This window comes from Chinchilla lanigera, unplaced genomic scaffold (assembly GCF_000276665.1).
Source record: "Chinchilla lanigera isolate Chin_1 unplaced genomic scaffold, ChiLan1.0 scaffold00064, whole genome shotgun sequence".
Lineage (NCBI taxonomy): Eukaryota > Metazoa > Chordata > Mammalia > Rodentia > Chinchillidae > Chinchilla > Chinchilla lanigera.
The window spans coordinates 8,338,207-8,346,216 of record NW_004955465.1 but is presented as its reverse complement, the minus strand read 5'-3'; the positions used below and the strand labels follow the sequence as shown (position 1 = coordinate 8,346,216).

At 43.4% G+C, this 8,010-nt stretch overlaps 2 protein-coding genes across 5 annotated transcripts in view; one reads left to right on the top strand and one right to left on the bottom strand.

The window, feature by feature from the left end:
- Lyrm4 (LYR motif containing 4) overlaps positions 1 to 205 on the bottom strand; it is a gene marked incomplete in the record, with an annotated part of 124,240 nt that extends 124,035 nt beyond the window's left edge. Inside the window, 1 exon segment of the mRNA XM_005398879.2 lies at positions 1 to 205.
- A 262-nt stretch (positions 206 to 467) lies between these two features.
- The window catches only part of Fars2 (phenylalanyl-tRNA synthetase 2, mitochondrial), a 467,635-nt gene continuing 460,092 nt past the window's right edge, over positions 468 to 8,010 (top strand). For all 4 annotated transcript variants that reach the window (XM_013521841.1, XM_013521842.1, XM_005398876.1 and 1 more), the window contains exon 1: positions 468 to 605. The gene's annotated coding sequence lies outside the window, so the exon portion shown is untranslated. The remainder of the gene's footprint in view (positions 606 to 8,010) is intronic.

Here is an 8,010-nt window from a genome sequence, read left to right as displayed (position 1 = left end):
CCCTGGGGCTCGAGGCCTGGGGCCGCCTCTGTGCCCGAGCCACGCTCCTGGAGGATGGGTGGGGGGAGAAGGTCGGAGGCCCGAGCGGGGAAGCGGGCAGCCGGGTCACCCGGCGTCCCCCAGGACCGCCCAGGGGCGTGGCGCAGACATTTCGGTCGGAAGCGTGGCTCCGGGTTGCACGGGCCCGGGACCGCGTTGCCCGGGTTACCGAGCGCGCGCCGCTCCGACGCTCCGCCCGCGATGCCCCGCCCCCTCCGGCTGTGGCTGCCCTCGGCACTGCCTGAGAGACCGTGTGCTATGTGCAGGGTCATTACTTTGGCCGAGCTGCGGAGGCGGGTTTTGATTTTGGGGACTTTCTCTGTGCTAAGAGATACGGCGCCGTGAGCGGTGAGGCGACAGACTAGTGGCTTCTTGGTGCTCAGGCTTGCTCAGGGCGACTAGCTGTGGGGTCTCCGTGGCGGGTCCTGCTGGCTGTCAAAATGGCAGCGCCCAGTAGGCACGGGTCCTGCTGAAGAGGGAGATTAGGTTTCTTTCCTGTAAACGGGCAACTTTCTGCCGTTCTGATTTTGAGCATCCTGAATCTAGGTTTCTCGGGAGAGTGGCGGGTGAGTGGTGGCCTTGCTGCAGTGTGGGAGGTGTGACGTAGATTGTTTGTGGTAGCAAGTTTGCACTATGGCTGTGAATTTTCCCATTTCCGGGTTATTCCTTGAGGCTTTTGAGATTTCACTTGTGAATCAAGAGTCTCTAGAGTTTTGTAGGCTATTAAGGGCATAAAAAAAGCAGAGGCCTGCGCTGTAGACGGTGATTAATTGCCGAGACTTTTAGGGCCTTAAGGACTCTTGGGATCATTTCAAACCCAAGAGAAGCTCTCCCTTGGATTTTCTTGGAAGACTTCAACTTTTGTGAATCAGCGTCCGAAAGTGGTGGAAAAATTTTGCATTCCGGACTTTGAAGGTGGGAGTGGGCGCAGGGAAGCCTCAGCTGGTTCTGATTTCTGTGTTTTGAAAACACATCTTACTATTTTTGGAATCTTTATAAGCTACGTTGGGAAGCGCCACAGCTTTCTGCCCCCAAACAGCGAGGAGTAAGTTTATATGCCAAAACCAAGTTTTCGTTAACGTGTATTTTCATCTCTTGGTGTGTCTGATTTTGAAACCATATTTGTTCTATGTGGAAGCAGCTGCATATCTTGAGAACTTTAAGGGCGGGAAATACTTCTCTGTCCTTACCATGCTTTAGGGTACTCGCGTCAACACTTCTTTGCATACAAATACACTTACTAGTCACGATGCAATGGCATTAGAACCAAAGTATCGAAGAGAAAAAGCTTTTATAAAGATCCTTTTAGGACTATTGTCTGACATCTTTCAGGTCAGCATCTGTGACTCTCAAAATCGACTTCTTAAAAACAGGGTAGTAGGACTTCCGTCATTCTTGTTGGTTGGTCGGGTCATTGCCTCAGGTTTATTGGAAAGGCTTTTAATATTTTGAGTTTTCTTTTGGGACTTCTTAGAAGATCCATGAGTAAGGGAATTGCACATTGCTATGGAGTAAGTTGCAGAGCTCTTTTTCCTTAAAATGACACAGTATTAAATGATATGTTTCATGTGGGGAAACTGCAATTTTAATGCAAGTTAAAGTAGAGAAAATTATTGAAATGAGAAAAGAATGAAAATGATTTTAGCCTGTTTAAAAAGAGCTAGAGCTGGGTGTGGTGGTGAATGATCTCTGCAAGTTCGAGGCCATCCCGGGCTACACAGTGAATTCAAGGCCAGTCTGAACTATATATAGTGAGACTCTGCCTCAAAATCTCGAACAAAAGCAAAAACAGTGGGGTTACTGATTCTTTCTTTTTTTTCTTGGCTTTGGCTTACATTTTGAAAGTAAAATTGGCATAACTACTGTACACAATTGCTTATGCCTAATTTATTAAGGAATTTAATCATTAGTCTGTTATGTATCTTAATAACTATTGTAATCAAGTACAACACATAAAGCAAATAATTTAAACTTTATGAAAATTTTATTTGACCACAATAAAGTTAAGTAACAGTGATAAGCTGTGTCTCTAGATACTAGAACTTAAGCTTTAAAATGTTAAAGTTTCATATTCACTTATCTATAGCTCAACTGCCTATAGTTCTTTACCTATGTAAAAGCATGCATTACTTTGTATTAAAAGTAGGGATGTAAATGAGCACTTAATGCTTTTTAACCGAAACTTCTCTTACCGTAATAAGTAGTATAACAGTTTACTCTCTTTAAGCTTAAGTATTAGTAATAAGTTAAGAAAATCTTCTGTAGCAGAAGGAACTCATTATTTAGAACAAAGATCTAAATCTTTTTTTTTTTCCCCGATACTGGGGTTTGAACCCAGGCTTCACACTGAGCTACATTTCCCCTCCCCTCGCTTTTACTTTGCTTTGCAAGAGTTCCACTAAGTTGCTAAATTGGCCTGGCTGGGCTTGAACTTTCTATTCTGCTGCCTCAGCCTCCTTGGGGTTATAGACATGCATTACCGTGCTTTACCACACATTAAATTCCCTGGTGAGTCTGTGTAGCTTGAATTGATCCATCCCACCGTATAGCCTGGCTGGATCTAAGTCTTCGTTATACATTTCATTTGTTTTTACTGATCCTTTATTCAAATAGAAAATGAAAGTGGAAAATACCATAGGATCAACTAAATGATTTATACAGAGGAACAGTTTGAAACTCTTTTCTTCATTCCTTTAACATTTATTGACTATTTCCTATGTGCCACACAATGTATAGGATAATATAGTTACAGTGATGAGACCCCTCCCCCCAAAAATCCTATAGGGGGTAGATAAACAAAGCAAGACTTTATTTTTGATTGCTGCTGTGATTGACATAGTACTACCAAACACTAGCGGAGCACAGAGAGGACTATTCAGCTGTGCCTTTGACTCAGGGAAGACTTTCCATCATAGAAGATAATCCCAGAATGAGGAGTAAGATTCAGGTGATGAATGGGGTAAGTTCGATTGCAGTGTGTGTTTAAGGCACAGCAGTGTGTAAAGCTATCTGTTTAGACAGCTCCGAGTGCCTTGGAGTGGTGGGATGTAGGTGGAGAGGGACCGCCTATCAGACTATGGTTAGTGTGTACCAGCTTTCTTTTTAGATGTTTCCTTTCTATTTGAAATAAGTTATTTCTTCCCCTGAGTGCTGGCAAAGTTATAAATCCAGTAGAATTTACAGCAAGCTGTTGAAATGGAGGTTAGTTATCTTGGTGTTGATAGGCTTTTTTTTTTCAAACCATGACTTTGAATTTTACATTCCAGGAGCGCTGAAATTTCCTTTCTTTATTTGTGCATTCTGCATGTGGCCTGGTACTTCAAGTTATAGTTCTTGTGGAAACCTGAGCAAACACAGATCCTGTTTTCCAGCACTTTGTAGTTTACATGCATTTGTAGATAACTGCAGTGTGGGATGGGGATACAGAGTACTACAGGGAGGGGCTGGTCCAGCGATGCGGGGCTCAGCCCAGAGAAGGCTCTTCTCCCTCCGAGATGCCCAGGTCGCACCTCAGACCAAGTCAGCATGTGTGTTTGGAATTCTCTGGTGAGTGTGCACAGCTAGGATTGAGAAGCATTGATCTCAGTGATTTAAGGGGCTTTGGTAGGACGTAGTGTTTGTGTTTGGGCAAGGACGTGGGTTTGAGCCAAGCCTTGAGAACAGGTGAAGGAGTTGGGCCTATGGGGGTGATGATAAAAGGGTAGTTCAGGACGAAGGGCTGTCCTTCACCTGGGACAGGCAAGAAGAGGAGCCCCTGAGTGAAGGCAAGGGAGCAGACAGTCACAGTGTAGCAAACAGCCGGGCGGGGCTGTGTCTAGAACTGGAAAGTGGAGGCGCGTGCTGAGGCAATCTTGGGGAAAGGCAAGAGCTCAGCTCTCCAGGGTTTGGCACACACGGAGTGCAGCCCTCACATCATCTCAGCCAATCGTTCAGGGACCTGAGGCATGAACTGGTACTTCTGTTTCATGAAAGGGCCGTGGGCGGTTAGGTTATTCAGCCACAGTCAGAGTCTAGGAAGTGCTTGGGGTGACGTTGGCCCAGGAGGTGATAAATGCTGCTCTGTGTTGCCCCACTGATTCACAGATGGTTTTCCATGCCAGGATTTGACATTCATTAATTTTCTTGGATAGTGTGAGTAAGTTTTAGTCACATTTGAATTTTAATTTAGTTGGCTTCTCACTTATTTGTAAAACTAACTGGTGTGTATAAGAAATACTATAAATATGCAGAGACTCTCATGTTGATTTTTATACTAGCTTTTTAGTCTTTTAAGATAAATTTACATTTTTTTCTATTAAAATCTCTTTGAAAAGACTTGTTGCCTTTTTTAGGTGGTCTATTTCTGCGTGTGAGAAACATTTCCTCTTAGGATTTTCTGAGACTCCGTATTTCTGTAGAAACTTATCAAATAGATTCAAGAAAATCTATTCTCTGTTTTTAGGTATTCATAAAGCCATGATACATCACACCTAGATATGCTCGCTTCAGCGATTGAGTTCCCTTCCTTGTGGGAAACAGCAGTGAAACTGACAGTAGATTTGGGGAAATTATATTGTGTAACTCAGTTCTAGACGAACTGTTTTTAAGAGCAGTTCTTCTCTTTTAAAGAGAGAAACCATCATTTCCTAGCACAAGCCTCCACCGACATGAGAACTCTTTCCCACTGTATTTATGGTACTATTCTGTTATGATTCACCTTCATCCTTTTTTTCTTACTACTTAGGAGTGATAACTACTGTGTTATGTTTTTCTGTGATCCATATATTTTAGAATGATGTGTTAATGAGATTAACTATGATAAGAATGATAACCTTTATGTAGAGTACATTTTTCAGGAGCCCTGCTGTGCACTTTGCTACCATCCCATTGTTTGTAAACATCAGTTTGAAGTTGGTGGTTTCTTTGGTGTTTCTTGAACACGCCTGTACTGAGGGCTTGGTCTTCAGTGTGGGGGATGTTCAGAGGTGGTGCCTATTTGGGTGAGGCAGGTCACAATATAATTTCCCCAAATCTACTGTCAATTCACTGCTGTTTCCCACAAGAAAGGGAACTCAATCGCTGAAGCGAGAATATCTAGGTGTGATGTATCATGGCTTTATGAATACCTAAAAACAGAGAATAGATTTTCTTGAATCTATTTGATAAGTTTGGGCATGGCTGTAAATGGTGAGGGTATCTTTATTTCCTGTCCCTTCCTCTCCGGCTCTTTCTCTTTTGCCTGACTTCCTGGCTGCCATGAAGTGAGCTGCTTTCCTCTGCCACACCTTTCCACCGTAATACTCTGTCCTGAACTGACCATGAACGGAGACATCTGCAAACGTGAGACAGAATAGGCCTTTTCTCTTTGAAGTAGTGATATCCCAGCAATGATAAAGTGACTGATACAAATGAGGGGTAATAGCTGCTATCTTTTGTTCCTTCAGATGAGTTGGCTGTTTATAGAAAACACTCAGGGTTTACGTATTGATTCTGTTTAGATTTTGCTAATGACTGGAGAAAAATCAGGTCAGTATTTTAAGATACTGCAATACTTACCTCTCTGACACTGATTTCTTGGAAGCTGGTACATCTTTGAAACTATACTTAGGAGACTAGCCAGGCATGGTGGTGCAGGCTTGTTGTGGAGGACGCCATGCCCCCCACCCCCAGTGACTGTGCCTACCTGCGTGCAGTAGAGGCTGCATGGAGGTGACTTCCCTAGATTGGTTTTCAGTCTAATTAGTGAGTCTGGTTGAGGCTGTGTAGTATCTTCATGAAAGCAGGTGGCTGATGGCAGACTAGCATTATTTATCATCAGTGGCCGTGGCTGAGCTCAGAAAGAGGAGCTGTGATACCACGAGGCTAGGATAGCTGAGGCCTGCATGACTCTAGAGGAAAATTCCTTCCCAGAATTGGCTACAAAGCAGGCTACTCATTAAGTGTAACCTAAATCTGGCTGTTCCTGTCCCTTCCACAAGAATGCGTTGTTCACTCTGTTACAGGCCTTGCCCCCCTAGCCACTTGCCCAGCACATCCAGCTGCAGTCTCACCATTTTCCTCAACGAATAAAGGTCGAGTTTCTGGCTGCCTCATGGTCTTTTGTTCCCCATGAACAATTGGTCATCCCAGATCTCCCCTATTTTGTCTCATGCTCTTCCCGTTATGCACCATAATTCGAAGCAAGAAATTGGAGGGGTCCACTGCAGGGGTCTCTGATAGTTTGTAATCTCAGTACTCTGGAGGCTGAGGCAGGAGGATTGCTGCGAGTTTGAGGTTAGCTTGGGCTACATAGTGAGTTCAAGGGCAACCTGGGTTACAGAGTGAGACCCTGTCTCCAGGAAAAAAGAAAGAAAGAAATACTGGAGATTGTTATTAACAATAGAAGCTATACGTAAAATTCATAATGTCTTTGCCATTACAGTGAGTACTTTTATGTGATTTAATATTTTATGACTTTTTAATCTAAAAATTTATTTGCCGAGCACAGCAGAAGCAATTCAGCGTGGCAGGCCTGTAATCTGTAAGTGTAATTGTGAGCTTGCGTTAACTAATAACTTTCAAGAGTAATAAGAGCCTGGCTGTGTGAAATGGATTACAGTAATATTGGCAGACAGTGAAACAGAATTAGCTTCAGTTAATGAGGGTAAGAGCATTGTCTTCATAAAAATTCCTGGAATTATAGAATGCAGAGGAGAGTGAAATGGAGAAATCATGAAATAGAAGAAATCATAGCAGGCAGCATTGACATTTTTAATATAAGGACATTGTGTTAGTTGTTTGTTACTATAACAAAATATGTATAACAATAAAGTGGTAAAGAGGAAAAGTTTATTCTGGCTCATAACTCTGGAGTTTCACTTTCCGACTCACTGGCCCCAATCCCTTGCTTTGTGCTTGTGGAGCACCTTGAGCAGTGTGTGGTAGAACAAAGTCATTCACTTCATGGTCGGAACTTGAAAAAGATAAGAATGTCTCTGGGGAACACAGCTCCAATGACCTGACACCTCTTACTGGTACCAGGTACCCTTACCAATACCAGTGGAACCCTTAAGGGGTTCTGTTATCTCTCAGTAGCACCAAGCAAGCTAGACACACAGGGCCCTTTCAGGCACATTCTAGATCCAGAGTGTAACAGACATGCTGGTGCATTTCAAGTCTTGGAGCACTTTCAAAACAAGTTCTTGTATCTGAGCATTTATAACTTTAACCATTATGAATCCCATGTGCACCACTGGCTTTTGGGTGCTGTGAAAGATGGCTATGACGATGACTGCAGAATAGTTCTTCAAAGAGTCCTCTAGTCCCTCCCTACTTTTTAAAGCTTCCAAGTAAACTATCCTGGATTGATTCATTTCAGAATCTGCACAGGATTCATAAGAGCTAGTGAAACAGAATCATTTTCGTTTCCTTTTTTTGAGACAGGGTCCCACTATGGAGCTCAGGCTGGTCTTAAATTCACGATATAGCCCAAGCTGGCCTTCAGTTTGTGGCGATCTTCCTGCCTCTGCCTCTTGAGTGCAGGGATTACAGGCGTGTGGCACCACCCCTGGCTTCCAAGCTGAGTGTTGATGCCCCTCTGCTAAGAACTTTGAGAGAGAAATTCCATGGGTGCCCAGTTGCACTGTTTCCCAAATGTACTTTCCTATGCTTTTGAAAGGGATTTGAAATAGATCACTGGTTCATGGTGTATTGATTAGATAAATTACTGTCATCACATGGCAGGCTGTAATGCCTGTGCTACCCTTCCTCCTCAAAACTTGTAACACTTTTAGGATAGGCTTAGCACAGCTGTGAGACCCCGAGCATGGCCTGTGTCCACTCTGCCACCCCATACCATACCTTGTTCTTCACTTGCACATTTTCATTTCTCTAGTACGCCTTTCCCTTCTACTCTGGGGACCTGTGCATATGCAAATCCAGCTGCCTGGAATGCTCTTCCTTCCCCTCCTAATTATCCTTGATGTCTCATTTAAGAGATACTTCCTTGAAGAT